Source organism: Chlorocebus sabaeus, chromosome 24 (assembly GCF_047675955.1).
Source record: "Chlorocebus sabaeus isolate Y175 chromosome 24, mChlSab1.0.hap1, whole genome shotgun sequence".
NCBI lineage: Eukaryota > Metazoa > Chordata > Mammalia > Primates > Cercopithecidae > Chlorocebus > Chlorocebus sabaeus.
Window position 1 is genome coordinate 1,283,804 of NC_132927.1, and position 15,352 is coordinate 1,299,155.

Genomic DNA, 15,352 nt, shown 5'->3' on the forward strand with positions numbered 1-15,352 from the left:
GTTTCTTTCTTTTGGCAGAAAGTAAGTTCAAATGTCCACCAGCCAAGTCCAGATCTGACATGAACAACCTACACACATGTATAGGCTAATATAATCTGATAAGAAAATGAGTTTAGATGGCCAGATATTCACAGCCACTGTGTTCAACTGCTTCTTGGTAACACCTGGAATTCTTTATAGGAATTAAATGTGGCATAAAAATGAATATCTTGCCGGGCGCGGTGGCTCAAGCCTGTAATCCCAGCACTTTGGGAGGCCAAGACGGGCGGATCACGAGGTCAGGAGATCGAGACCATCCTGGCTAACACAGTGAAACCCCGTCTCTACTAAAAAAATACAAAAAACTAGCTGGGCGCGGTGGCGGGCGCCTGTAGTCCCAGCTACTCGGGAGGCTGAGACAGGAGAATGGCGTAAACCCGGGAGGCGGAGCTTGCAGTAAGCCGAGATCTGGCCACTGCACTCCAGCCTGGACGACAGAGCGAGACTCCGCCTCAAAAAAAAAAAAAAAAAAAAAAAAAAAAAAAAAAAAAAAAAAAGAATATCTTACCAGAGGAAGTTTTCATTAAAATGTCCTCAGAATTTTTTTTTTCTCAGTTACCTCATTTTATCTAGGGAAAAGTATGTGAAAATGAACAAAATAAAATTATAATCTGTATAGGAAATTAAGCTATCTGGTTACCCATGACTAAGTACTCTGCAGTAAAAACCAAGACTATGGAGGATTATAGGTGTTAAAAATAAGGAAACTACCAAATGAAGAAAGCATTCTATTATGTAGTCTCAGGAGAAACACAGAGGTTTTTCTGCTACTACTTTGAGCCAGAAAAACAGCCACCTCAGCCTCCCCAGCACTTTGGGAGGCTGAGGTGGGCAGATCACCTGAGGTCAGGAGTTCGAGACCAACCCAGACAACATGGTGAAACACCGTCTCTACTAAAAATACAAAAATACAAAAAGTAGCTGGGCGTGGTGGTGTGTGCCTATAATCCCAGCTACTCAGGAGGCTGAGGCGGGAAAACACTTGGACCCAGGAGGTGGAGGTTACAGTGAGCTGAGATTGTGCCACTACACTCCAGCCTGGGTGACAGAGCGAGACTCCATCTAAAATATATATATACACACACACACACACACACACACACACACACACACATACACACACAGGTTGTGGATTGCAGCTTTCTACATCCTCAGCTTGTAGACAACATTCCTAGTGTCAGTGGAAGAGGGCTAGTGTGGTGGGGTCCATGATCCAGAAAGGCTGAGAACAGGTTTCTGGGATGGTCAAGCACATGTGTCTTTCTTCTGGGCCCTTGGGGAGGCCAAATGCCTCACTGTCTATCTGAAAGCTACCCGCCCAGGGCATTCTTTTCAGGAAAAATTTCTGAAAGTCTTTACTGCACACCAAAGAACATTAACCCACTGGGGCTGGGGGAAAACGAATAGGAGACTTTCTTTTAAGTTCAGGAATAAATGAACATTAAAGAAATCAGCTGGTCGGGCACGGTGGCTCACGCCTGTAATCCCAACACTCTGGGAGGCCGAGGCGGGCAGATCGTGAGGTCAGGAGATCAATACCATCCTGGCTAAAATGGTGAAACCCTGTCTCTACTAAAAAATACAAAAAAAATCAGCTGGATGTGGTAGCAGGCACCTGTAGTCCCAGCTACTCAGGAGGCTGAGGCAGGAGAATGGTGTGAACCCAGGAGGTGGAGCTTGCAGTGAGCCAAGATCACACAACAGCACTCCAGCCTGGGCGACAGAGCAAGACTCCATTTCAAAAAAAAAGGAATCAGCTATACCCTTCTTCTACTGATCAGATTTTATGTAAGTATCCACCCAGAAAAAGATGTATTTTTTTACAAGGAATATAATTTCCAACAGTGACATTATTCGTCAGCATGTCTTGAAAGTATTTTCTGGGTAGCTGTTTGCCAGTCGGGAAGAAAAAGGAGCAGACACAGCAAGGCCTACAGGTAAGACAGTCCTGGCAGAATGTGGTAGGACCCTGAAAGGCCCTGAAGAGTTCCCAAGAACAGCAGGACCGCAGGAACCAGGTTTGGGAAACAGGAGTGTCCTGACGCCTGACACAGGCCACCTAGGACTCCTGTCTCCACAGAATCCCATTTGACAGAGGTCCAGAGAGCTCCTGGGACTCTGAAATAGGGCAGGAGTGGAAACCAGAACTTCACGATCAGCACATGTTTTTCTGGATGCAACAGAGTTGTGTTAATTCCTCCAACACTTGTCAGAGGAAAGGCAGGGTAGGGAAAGGAAAAGGCAAGACAGTAAGGTTTGACTTTTAAATCATGTTCTCTTTTGCTCTCTAAACCTGACTTTTCATCTGTATAATGAGAATACTCAAAACAGATTAAAAGACATCATTCAAGTGGCACCTTCTTCCTGCCTGCTAATGTCTTCAGTCTTCACTCAAGAAAGGAAGTTGCATTTCTTTACAGGCAAGTCTTATAAATAACGCTTAGGGTTTTTTGTTTGTTTGTCACCCATGGCATCAGTCCTTCCTTCCAGTGGGACTGGACTCTGAGAAGTCTTGCTACTTCCCAAAATCACTGTACATGCTCCAAGGACATTTTAAAAGCACCTAAAGTATTCAAAAGTATATATGCTTAGAGCAATTCCAAAAAATGTTTTCAGCAATACTTTTTAAGGTGGTTTACTATCTTCCAGAGAGACTTCTACAAAAGGCAAACTCATCTGGGGATTAAATGGTTTTAAGTTTTCAAGTGGTCTCTAACTTTACAATTGCCCTGGGCCATCTACTCTGGCTCCAACTCTTCAGCAAGTTTCCTTGCTAAAGGGTTTTATACCTCTATATACCACTTCATATCCTCCTTCCCCAGAAACATTTGAGGATAAAATCAGATATCAGTGACCGGTAAACCCCATGACTATAGATTTCAAGACTTTTTATAAATGTTCTGTGGAACTTTCATTGTGTTTTTAAAAATACCAACACACACATGCACACTCACATACACAGCTGAAACATAAATGAGAGGCACAGAAAGATACGAAACTTCAAATGGTGATAAGAGAAAGATAAACTAAAATCATAATGATAGATCCCCATACAAACATCAGAATGGCTAAAATGAAAATGACTTATCAAACTAAGCGTTGGCACGAATGTGGAACGATGGAACTCTTATTCATACCTGATAGGAGTGTGAAGAGCCACACTGGAGAACTGTCTGTACTCACTAAAGCTGAACATATTCACATCTTACAAATTAGCAGTTGTAGACACACACCCACAATCAGAAAAGCAAACCCATGTTCATCAAAAGACATGCACATAAATGTTCACAAGAACATTATTCATAATACTCAAAAACTGGAAACAATTCAAACATCTGCCATCAGCAATTTATGTTCACACAAAGGAATACTATCCAAGAATGAAAATAAATAAACTACTGCTGCATACACAATGTGGATGAATCTCACAAAATCAAGGGAAAGAAGTCAGACACAGGAACCCTTAGAAGCAGAGATTAGAATGGTTGTTACAAAGAAGGAACTACAGACATTGGGCCAACTTGAAGGCAGAAGGCAGGAGGAGGAAGAGCAGAAAAAATAACTATTGGCCACTAGGCTTAGCATCTGGACAACAAAATAATCTGTACAACATAGTTCCATGACTTGTGTTTATCTATATAAAAAACCTATATGTGTACCCTCGAACCTAAAAGTTTAAAAATAATAATAATTAATAATAATGGTAGTTACCAGGGGAGGAGATGGAGGGACCAGGGAGATGTTGGTCAAAAGATACGAATTTTCAGTTAGGTAGGAGAAGTGAATACATTTAGACCTACTGTACAACACCATGATTATAGTTGACAATAGTGTATTGTATACTTAAAAACTGCTAACAGAGTAGATTTTAAATGTTCTCACCACAAATAAATGATAAGTATGGGAGGTAATACATATGTTAACTAGCCTTAGACATTCTACAACAAATACATATATCAAAACATCATGTTGTACTACAATAAATATACACAATTATTTTTCAATTAAAAATAAATACAAAAGTTTTTAAAAGAAGTCCAACATAAAATACAAAATACAACGTAAAAGAATACAAAAGTATTCTTTTGTATTAGGAATTCTTTTGTATAAATTAGGGGGTTAGTAGCATAGATTCTTTATGAATTTTCATTTCAACTCAAACAGGAAGTTATTATACTTCTGGTAGTTCTATTACCAGGGCTGCTCTATAGCAAGCTTTTACATCGAAAGTGGAGAGCTTTTCAGTTCACATGTGGAAATGAGGCACAGTCTTCATTTTGGAGGCATATGTTTCTTTTACTCAGTTTCTCTCTCATTCTGTCTTCTGCGGCTTTCTGTCTTTGTATAAATTGCAGTTTCTTGGTGCATATCTCTCTGGATATCTTATGTCTCTCTCTGGGTCCCAGGTTAGGAATTAGGCCTTATTCAAGCAAGAAGGTGCTTGGAATACTAGGGTTGGACCCATACAGACTCGGCTCCTCTACAGCCTTGGTCCAAGGATTAGCCCTCTTCATTTCTTGGAATGCTGTCAGAAATGCAGAATCCCAGGACCCACCCCAGACCCAGTGAATCAGAATCTGCATCTTAACAGGATACCCAGGTGATCACATCTACATAAAGGTTTAGAGGCACCGACCTGGGGCATATGGTGACCTGACAAACTCAGAGGCCTAGGGCTAGAAGTCACAGCCTTGCAAAGGTCACACAGGTCATCCTAAATGGCTCCTGTGTGAACGGCCTCACTCCCAGCCTGGGGCCATATGAATGAGCCATGTCTTACACCTGTAACTATATTTTCCAAACTCAAGTTACATTCTTCTGGAACTTGGGGATGGTCAGAAAGGAGATAGAGGACAAGGGAGGTGGTTAGAATTGAAGATGGAAAGGCATGTCTGATCTCATTTCTCTGCGACTCAGGATAAGAGGGTAATATTTGAGAGCTAAAGTCTACTGAGGCTGCTACATAGTACTGCAGGACCTTAGACAGAAGTCACTTCACCTTTCTCTATTTTAGTCTTTTCAAGTGTAAAATAGGGATAAGTAACAGTACCTACCTCTGAGAGTGTGTTGCAGGATTAAAGGAATTGATATTTGTAAAGTGCTTAGAACTGTGTATTATGTTAGCATATGATAATGTATAGGTAGTGTTAAATAAAAATTTATTATTTTTAAGACATGGCATTGGTTTCTCCCTGATAAAGAAACAAAAAATAATAGACTAGATAGTGAAGGGGAATCACAGAAGAAAAGCAGCTCAACATATGTTTATTGATTCTTTACCGTATGACAGACATGCATAGTTTGTATCCTCTGGGATACAAAAATGAAGATCCTTGTTTTTGAAAGAGTTCACAATCTAGTGAGGATTGAGAGCAAAGGCTGTCCCTAAAGACGATGTCTGAGCTCAAGATTCCTGTTCCATTTTTAAAATTAGCTATCAGATAGACCAGCAAGTATGTGGTTGGCAATGTCATAAAAGGATCTGAAGTCTCATTTCTCAGTAGTGAAATTGGGAAAAATGTCTACTTTATTAGCTTTGAGCTCCTTATATAAGTGCCAACTTCCTATATTCGAGGTAAACAGTTTAAAAAGAAAAAAAGGGGCCAGGCACAGTGGCTCATGCCTGTAATCCCAGCACTTTGGGAGGCCGAGGCGGGTGGATCACCTCAGGTCAAGAGTTCGAGACCAGCCTGGCCAACATGGTGAAACCCCATCTCTACTAAAAATACAAAAATTAGCCAGGCATGGTTGCATGCACCTGTAGTCCCAGTTACTCAGGAGGCTAAGGCAGGAGAATTGCTCGATCCCGGGAGCGGAGTTTGCAGTGAGCCGAGATTGCGCCACTGCTCTCCAGCCTGGGGGACAGAGTGAGATTCATCTTAAAAAAAAAAAAAAAAAAAAAAAAAAGAAAGAAAGAAAGAAAGAAAGAAAAGAAAAAGAAAAAAGGCCGGGGCGGTGGCTCACACCTGTAATCCCAGCACTCTGGGAGGCCAAGGTGGGTGGATCACCTGAGGTCAGGAGTTCGAGGCCAGCCTGGCCAACATGGTGAAATCTGGTCTCTACTAAAAATACAAAAAATCAGCCAGGCAGTGGTGGTGAACACCTGCAATCCCAGCTACTCAGGAGTCTGAGGCAGAAGAATCTCTTGAACCCAGGAGGCGGAGTGAGCCTGGGATCATGCCACTCCACTCCAGCCTGGGCAACAAGAGCAAAACTCCATCTCAAATAATACAAATAAAAATAAAAAATACGTATTGTTATAGTGCATAAGTATTTAATCTTAAAACGACTTGCTACGGGAACACCCAACTTCATATTCCCAGCTCCTTCTCAGCAGCAGGACTGCTTCCTTATTGCTATTTAATGACAGGGTAGATTAAATTTTTCAAGAATAATATTAACTTCTCAACCACTAGTTACTACTGGCTTTCAGCTTAGACTGTACAAGTCAATATATTTCTAGGCAGTCTACAAACAAAAAACAGCTCACTGATACATGACCTATCTGACCAAGCTTAGTTACCAGATAGCGATTATGGAAGGTGACTAGTCTGCAGCACAGATATTCACCTGCCAGAGGAATCAGATAATTCTCACTTCCAAATGATACGGCCACCTCTACCTTCTGGAAGGCCAGTGAGTCCCAGTGAAGCCTAGTGTATTAGGCTTCAACCCAAATATCTTATCTTTGATTACCTGATGTCGATGCAACATCAGTTCAAATGCTCTGTCCTGGCATTGTAACAAAGTAAACAATCTCATTTTCTTCAAAGTCATCAGGCCTTAAAGACTCAAACCTGACAAGCCACGAAAGCGTCAAACAAGAGGTGGAACAGGGTCTCAAACGGTACAATTACTACCCTTAGGAAACCAGCAAACATCAGGCTATGAAGACTGGAAACTAGTTTGATTTATAGCACTTGTGGCTTTGTTAGTTTAATTCTTAAAAACTATGTGTATGTATTGTTTCCCAGAAGAAAGTTAAGAGGATCCATCAACTTAGTTGAAATGTAAACACAATCTCCTGTTTCCTTCTACTTCAAATGATGATAAAGGAAACAGAAACAGAACACATTTAACAAGCCACCAACTCACCTTGGGTAAACTATGAGGATATAATTTCCCAAGTCAGCACTGTAGAGTAACAGCATATACTTTACAGAGGTGCTTCATCGTACAGCTCATAATGTCCTCATGCCAATCCCATAAGAAGGCAAGCCAGCAGGGATTAGTGCCAGTCCCAAAAGCAACAAAGGAAGCAGAGGCTGGTAGGGGCAAGGGGTACAGGCTCCAGGTGGGAGAATCACAGTCATGTATTTTGTTCCTTACTCCTCACCATAGAATTCTTAACCTTTGTGGGCAGGAGAAGGTCGAGAACATTTAGCATTTCAGGCACATGATGCTAGGCATATTTCTACCTGCTCAGTCTTACTTTGATCGTACAGATAAGAAACTGTGGTGCAGATGTTAATTAACTTGCCCAAGGTCCCACACATGTTAATGGTGGAGCTATGTTTCTCACTCAGCCCTGTCCCATTCTGAAGCCATCTTCTCTATACTGTATCAGCTTCTACTCAAAGTATGATCCACTCAACAGCAGCATCTGCATCAGTGAGAGCTTGTTACAAGTGCAGAATCTCAGGCCCCATCCCAGACCTACTGAATCAGAATCAGCATTCTAACAAACTCTCAAGAGGCACTGTGGCACCACACTGATAGACAGAAGAATGTCTACCCCAGGGGCAACGGTGTCAGCTCCAGTGGTGTTAAACCTCATTTAGTACAATGCCTCTTGGACCCAAATACGTTGATGTTCATGTAATGCTGAGCACCACATGAACCCTCTTTGAACACAGAGATTTTTTTTTTTTTTTTAAAGAGGGAGAAGGCAGTCTTGACAGAGTTCTACAAACAAATTAGATGATGACACTAAAATGTCTATCACAGTCAGATCTCCAGGGGGAAGCTAAACTGAAACTGCAGAGTCAGCATGCCCTCTGGTGGATCACAACAAGGAAGCCTGAATATGGAATTTGTCTCTGGAGTAAAATCCAGAAACACACTCAGATATGAAGATGGCAAGGCACTTGCCATGAAAACGATCCCACTGACACAGGAGCAACTTGGAACAAAACCCTTTTAATTCAGGTAGTAAACTTTCTAATGAGAGAGTAACAAGAGCATTCTAGAAAGCCAAAGACAAACAAAGAGAAAGGAATAATCCAGGTATTTTTTCCCAATAGCAGAAAATTTAACCTGAAACTGAAGCCCTATTTCTGGAGTTGTCTCACCTTTTTTTTTTTTAAACTCTCCTTCGGATCCAACCACCTTCTTCCTATTTTTAAAAATTTAATAATTCATACACCATAAAATTCACCTTTTAAAGTGTGCAACTCAGTAGTTTTCAGTGTATTTGCAAAATTGTGCCATCATCACCCTATCTAATTCCTGAAGGTTTTCATCATCCCAAAAAGAAACCTCAGACCCATCAACAGTCTCGCCCCATTTCTCCCTCTTCCAACCCCTGGCAACCACTAATTTACTTCTGTCACTGTGGATTTTCCTATTCCGTACACTTCATAATGGAATCATGCAATACATGGTTATCTGTATCTGGCTTCTTTCACATAGCATGTTTTCAAGGTCCATCAATATTGTAGCATGAATCAACATTTTGTTCCTTTCTATGTTTGAATAGTTTTCCTTGCATGGATGTACCACATTTTCTTTATCCATTCATCAGCCTATGGATTAAGAATAAGACTGCTGGCCAGGCACAGTGCCTCATGCCTGTAATCCCAGAGGTCAAAGCAGGTGGTTTGCTTGAGCCCAGGAGTTCGAGATCAGCCTGGGCAACACGGTAAAACTCTGTCTCTACAAAAAATAAGAAAATTAACCAGAGGTGGTGGCATATGCCTGTAGTCCCAGCTACTAGAGAAGCCAAGGTGGGAGGATCGCTTGAGCCTGGGAGGTCGAGCCTGCAGTGAGGAGAAAATATGCCACTGCACTCTAGCCTGGGAGATAGAACGAGATTCTGTCTCAAAAAAAAAAAAAAAAAAAGGAATAAGGCTGTTATGAATATTCATATTTTCATGAACATGTTTTCAGTTCTCTTGTGCATCTATCTTGCAGGGGAACTGGTCATTAGGTAGCCAATGTTTAACATTTTGAGGAACTGCCAACCCCTTTTCCCAAGTGGCTGTTCCATTTTACATATTCACTAGTAATCTGATGTAGGAGGGTTCCAATTTCTCCACATTCTCCACCTGGCCATCCTGGTGGGTATGAAGTGGCATCTCACTGTGGTTTTGATTTGCATCCCCCTAATGACTAATGGCACAGGGACACTTACATGCCCCACTTCAGTTCCAGGCACCCCTGCCTGCTTTCATCCTGAGTGTTGCATCTCCACTCCTGCAACTAGCTGTCCAGTCCTCTCTATGACTCGTCTGCTATTTCAATGAATGTACAGAATCAAAAAACTTTTTGTTTTGTTTTGTTGGGGACAGGGTATTACTCTGTTGCCCAGGCCGGAGTGCAGTGGCATGATCAGGGCTCACTGCAGCCTTGACCTGTTGGCATTACAGGCATGAGCCACCAAGCCTGGCCTTAGTAGGTTCTTTGACCACCACTGCAGATTCAGTAAATCTCACACTGTGCTGGGCACAATCCATTTTCTTGTATGCTCTGAAAATTATTTATATGCAGGCACAAATGCAAATCTTTACTCCTGCTTCATTATCCCTCCAACCTAAAATGTCCCTTATCCCTAGAAGAGTGCTACCCACTATTTATATTATCGCAGTCCAGCCCCTTGGTGGAGACTTTCTTAGTGACCACAGCTTAAAATGTTCTTCTCTACTCTGAAATAAAAAATAAGTAACCACTTACAGAGTTCATTAACTAATAGCCACTTAATGAATGTCAATATTAAACCACATATTAAAATTGTGGTTTGTGATAATTCAGTAATGGAGTCCTGAAAGATACATATATAACCTCAGAAACATTCTGTATTCTGGGAAACGCTGACTTGAATAAATGTAACCAAGTTTTTGTTGTTGATATAGTTAACTATAGTACTTCTCATAGTCTTTGATATAATGATGCCCATGTTGAGAATCTCTACAAGAGGAAAAAAATAATAGGCAGTGCTTCCCAAATGGATTTGCCCTTTATAAGAGCACACCGATTAACACCCACCCCAACAGCATTTTACCAACATATTCTCGGAACTGCTGAGCTAACTGCTCAGCAATTCTATCAGCTGGACAGAATTGAGTAGAAACCATATTTTCTATCAGAATAAGGAACTAAATTTGCTTTGTTTGAGGATGCCTTCAATTAATAGGCACTACACTAACATATCAGGTTACAGAAAAAGAGAAAAAAACTATACATTAAATGAGTTTATAATTTTTGTTTTTTTTGAGAAGGAGATTCACTCTTGTTGCCCAGGCTGGAGTACAATAGTGCAATCTCAGCTAAATGCAACCTCCGTCTCCCAGATTCAAGCAATTCTCTTGCCTCAGCCTCCCAAGTAGCTGGGATTACAGGTGCCCGCCACTACATCCAGCAAATTTGTTTTTGTATTTTTCGTAGAGACGGGGTTTCACCATGTTGGTCAGGCTCTTGAACTCCTGACCTCAGATGATCCACCTGCCTTGGCCTCCCAAAGTGCTAGGATTACAGGTGTTAGCCACTGTGCCTGGCCTAAATGTGTTCTTAATTTTTAAGATCCAACTGGACTTCTGAAATCAGAAAAAGAATGTATCTTAGAAATGAGCTAGTGCAGTACAACTAGTGTTTCAGTTTAAAAGCACCCTCTAGGAACATTGAGAATAATGTTCTAGGAATGGGCCCTTGACTCTCTGTGACTCAGTAATAACAGTCCTAACGACCAAAAAGAAATAAAGTGTCATAATGACTGTCTCACAACAGACTTATTAAAGGGAGCAAAGATATCACGTACTGAGAAAAGTGAACAATGGTGATAAGAGGCTGCCCTCACACTGGAAAAAATCCCAGCAGCAAAAAGCAGGGGTAACACCCAAAATATAAACATCAGGTTATGGGAAGGAATTTTAAAATAGAAATGTTCCCTACTAAGTGGGAAAAACCATTTAAATTAGCTAATGAATCTTAAGAATGACAACCAGAAGGCTGTTCCTTCACCAAGTGCTGATTGCTGTCAGGAAGACAGGTTTGGGCCTTGAAGTTTTATCTACTAAAACACTAAGTGCACACTTGAGTTTTTTAAAGGTTTCTGATTTACTGATAGGTTTCTCTAGTGCTAATCATTTTAAAACTAAAACAAAGCACAAATGGACAGCTGAGATAAAGCATGACAGTGAGCTGGGATCCCATTTGGCATAGCAACACAGAACTAGTTAAAGCGCTGACCGACCTCCTCTTATACCTAGTTCATTTGGGCGCTACATTACGTAAACTTTATTTCTTCCTTAGGATGTTATTGCAGGAACCCTCCTGACTCAAGCAGGTTCCCACAGCCTCTCTGATGCAAAGCAGTCAAAATTCAAGGCCACAGTCTAGGTCATAGGAAGTCATGGTGAGCTCTCAGCACAGGACTATGGCGTGGGGGAAAAGGAAAAGAGCTTAAGACTGGGTTAAGTCCCAACAGTGCTTGATTACAAGCTAGGTTACACAGGACACCACACTAATACTGATCAGCTGCCCCTGAAAGCCAGCCTTCTACCCTCTGAGAGACCGAGAGAGGGTCTCAGCCACTGCCAGTGCCACCACCATTCTCCAGAAGGAATGAAAGGCCTAACCACCGTGGGACATTTGTTGTGGAGTGTACTTCATGCTCCCTCAAGGGCCTGGGTAAGCTGTCCATTCAGAAAAGACACTACTGCAAATTCTTCTTAAACTTGTTCCCTAGGTGATCTATTCTGTCCTCCAACCTTAAGGTTCAAGCTGTCAGAACTGTACATAACCTCCTTTCCACAAATGTCTGAGGTTTATCCAAAAAAGGAAATAGGGTAGTTTTTGGATTTTATAAATTATAAAGGTCACCAATCTGGCAGTACCCAAGGGTGATCTAAAACCTGAGACTACATATTTTATAGTATGTAAAGAAGGGGGAATCCTACCTCTTTGTAAAATTCATCCATTTAAAGAGCAATCAGAATTATTAAACCTAGATAATGGTAAGTGGCACAAGCATTGCAATATAAAATGCCTAAAGAGACTTCCCAACATACCCCCAAAGAAACCTTGTCTCTGTATATGAGCTAGTAAAATAATGGCATTTCACAACAAACTTCATCTCTCTTACTATCTCCCACCCCATAAGTTAGTGATTCTATAGGCATGGTCTGTAGCAGCATTAGCATCATCTGGAACTAGACAGAAATGCAAATTCTTGGGCCTCCACTCTAGACCTAGAGAATCAGAGACTCTGGCAGTATAGCCCAACAACCTGTGGTTTAACAAGCCCTCCAGATGATTATCTTCAAGTGTGAGAACCATTGCCCTAAGATTAGGGAAGATGCTGCACCTGCGGTGGCTCAGGAGCCTGTGTGAATCCTATTTAACTGAGTGATAATCTCACCTGTTCTTACCTTCAATTGATATTGGCTTTTAATCTTCATAGACTGATTTCACAGATTAGGAGTTGAGTCCTTAGTTCAAGGTCACTATTAGAGGTCAAGTCAGAGCTCCATCCCAGGATCTGCTGACTTCTTCATCAGCCTTGAGTTTCAAACTAAGGCCTTTCTTTCTAACTGTGCCAATTCTGGGGCCCAGGACCGTGAATGTTGATAATGCCACCCCAGTCATCTCCTAATCCACATCATGCTGCCTTTCTCAGATAAATATAAGGACTGGAGCTCCAAATCTTCAAATAAAAAGAGATGGATTTGAGGATAGAGAAAGAAAAAGGGTAAACAGATGTTTCCAAAGGCCCAAGCAACTAAACCACTTGGAAAGGACTGGATAAAGAGAAGACTTAGATGTCTTGTTATAATTAAGAATTAGCTCATTCAAAACAACTGAGTAAAGAGCACAGCGACAATATCTAAGACCAGAATGGTGCTTTAAAGTTTTCTTAGCACTTTTCATTTCCATTATCTCATCTGAGTTTACAACAACCCTGCAATGGAGGGAGGTAAGGCCACGATTATCTCCATTTGACAGAAGAGAAAACTGAAGTTCAGAGTGGCTAATCATTTGTCCATCAGCACTGTCATCAGCTGTAAAGCTAAAACTTGACCTCAAGTCTGTCTGAATCTAGAACGGCGTAGTGTATCCACACTATGTGATTCCCATGTCTACAAATCTGCCCCAAAGCAGACTACACTCAAAGAAAAAGCAAAGAGAAAAACGGGCAGCAGAAATGGTGAGCCCCTAAATCCTGGCACTTGAGCAGTGTGAGGGTGTCCCTTTAAGAACTTAACACACAAACCCAACAGCCAAGGTGTTCAGCCAAAAAAGAAGAAAAAGAGAGGCATATTTCTAGCCTGCATAATCATTTCTGGACCGATTCCCACTAGCAGCCTCTGAGGCGAACAGCGGCTCACAGCCTCGGCTGAAGCTCCTCCACCCCCAGGGTTATGACAGCGCAGCTCTGACTAGTGTGCAGGCAAAACCCCAAAACTCAACACAAGAAGTGAAAAAAGTGGAGCCAGGAAAAATTCGTCGGCATCTTCCACACCCTTACAATCCGTACAATGCCAGTTCCAGGGTCCTGGGGTCGCCCAGACTGCAGTTTTAGGAGAGGGTGGAATGAGGTGGAAGTCCCTGCGGACCCACCGACCCTATCCTCTCCCACCCAGTCCCTAGGGCAGCGTAATAGGAAGGGGAGAGGGTTCGTTATGAAATCCTCGGGCCAGAATCAAAGGCAGATACACACCGGGGACTTTCTCCTACGGAACAGTATGTCTTTCCAAATTCTCTACCTGCAGGTCCTGTCTCTGCGAAGATGAACCGGGTGGGGTGGTGAGGTGGCGGGGTGTTATTAACCTGAGGAAAGGCTGGAGGGAAAATCGAGCCACCCACCTACTCCAGACACGTTGCCCAGCGGTGTTGGCGAGGCTCGATGCCGACGTGCACCGCAAGCGCGAATTCGGAACCTGGCGCCCTTGACCGAGTCTGAGATCGGAAAGGGGGCATCACCCAGTGCCAGCGCCCTGAGGGCAGGGTGCCGTGCCCGCCAGAAAAGCTCGCCTCAATTTTGGCAGTAATGATTTTCCTAGAAGATGCCAGAGTTCGCGAAGATCGGAGTGATTCGCGGATTTCTGCGCTGAAGCTAGGGGCGCAGCGACCCCGAGTTCCCCCACACTGGGAATCTCGGGGCGGCATTCTCGGGGCCCATCCCATCGCGGGGACAGTGCTGAAAGAAAGGCTCCATCCTCAACTTTCTCGGAGGAAATCACTCCATTCCGTGGCTTGCCCAGTACTGCCCGCACAACGGGTCCCAGGGTTGGAAAGAACCAGGCACACGAGTCCCTCTCTGCGCGCACAAAGCAGCTGCGCCGGGGCGCGCGGCCCCCTCTCCCGCCACCCGCCAACTTGGAAGAATCTCTCTGGGCGCCTGTCTACTCCCCCGGCCTCACAGTCACCCGCCTCGGACGGAGCGCCAGGTGCCCCAACAGCCCTGGTGGCTGCAACCGCATCTCCCTCGCTTGGCCTCCGCCCTGACCGCGCGGTTCCCCTCGCCCCGGTCCTACCGTGCAGCCTGGCTCGCGCCCCAGCCGTGCCAGTGCGCGGCACGCGTCCCAGCGCACGAGGCTCCTCCCCGGGGGGCTGCCCCGCGCGGGGCTCCGGGCTCCGGACAAGGCTTAGCCGGCCCGGGTGCTGGTTAGCCGCCGCTCGCGGCTCCCGCGCCGGCTCCTGCTGCCGCGCGCGAAAAGGGAGGGGTGGGGGGGAAACTCCCGGCAACTCCAACTCCGGGCGCTGGAGCTCCAGCTGCAGCCGCGCGCCCGCCCGCCGCCGAGTGCGAGCGCCTGCGAAGCAAACCTGCCCCCGCCGCCGCCTCTGAGCATGCTCAGTGCCGCCGTGGGCGAGCCCGAGCGCCCTGGCCCGGGGCAAAGAGCAGCAGCTGGGGGCCGGGACCCGCCGCAGGCTCGGGAGCACAGAGGTGGCGGAGGAATTGAAAGGCCAATGTAGGGACGGGGTCCCAGAGCCAAAGACCCAGGAGAGACTGGTCTGGGCGCAAGAGCCGGTGCGACTTTCATAGCTTGTGGGAAGTTTGTGGGCTAGAAAGGAGGGCTGCTTCTGTGAGCTTCTCTGTGAGACTGTATTCGAAAGGACTACCAGGAAACATTTTTTTCTCTCCAGGAAAAAACGAATA

The 15,352-nt window shown here is 44.0% G+C and overlaps 1 protein-coding gene across 2 annotated transcripts in view; it reads right to left on the reverse strand.

Moving 5' to 3' along the window:
• STXBP6 (syntaxin binding protein 6) overlaps positions 1-14,993 on the reverse strand; it is a 255,205-nt gene extending 240,212 nt beyond the window's left edge. Inside the window, exon 1 of one of the 2 annotated variants that reach the window (XM_007986356.3) lies at positions 14,730-14,993. The gene's annotated coding sequence lies outside the window, so the exon portion shown is untranslated. The remainder of the gene's footprint in view (positions 1-14,729) is intronic. The other variant, XM_073010863.1, reaches the window with a different exon arrangement.
• Between the last annotated feature and the right edge of the window lie 359 nt (positions 14,994-15,352).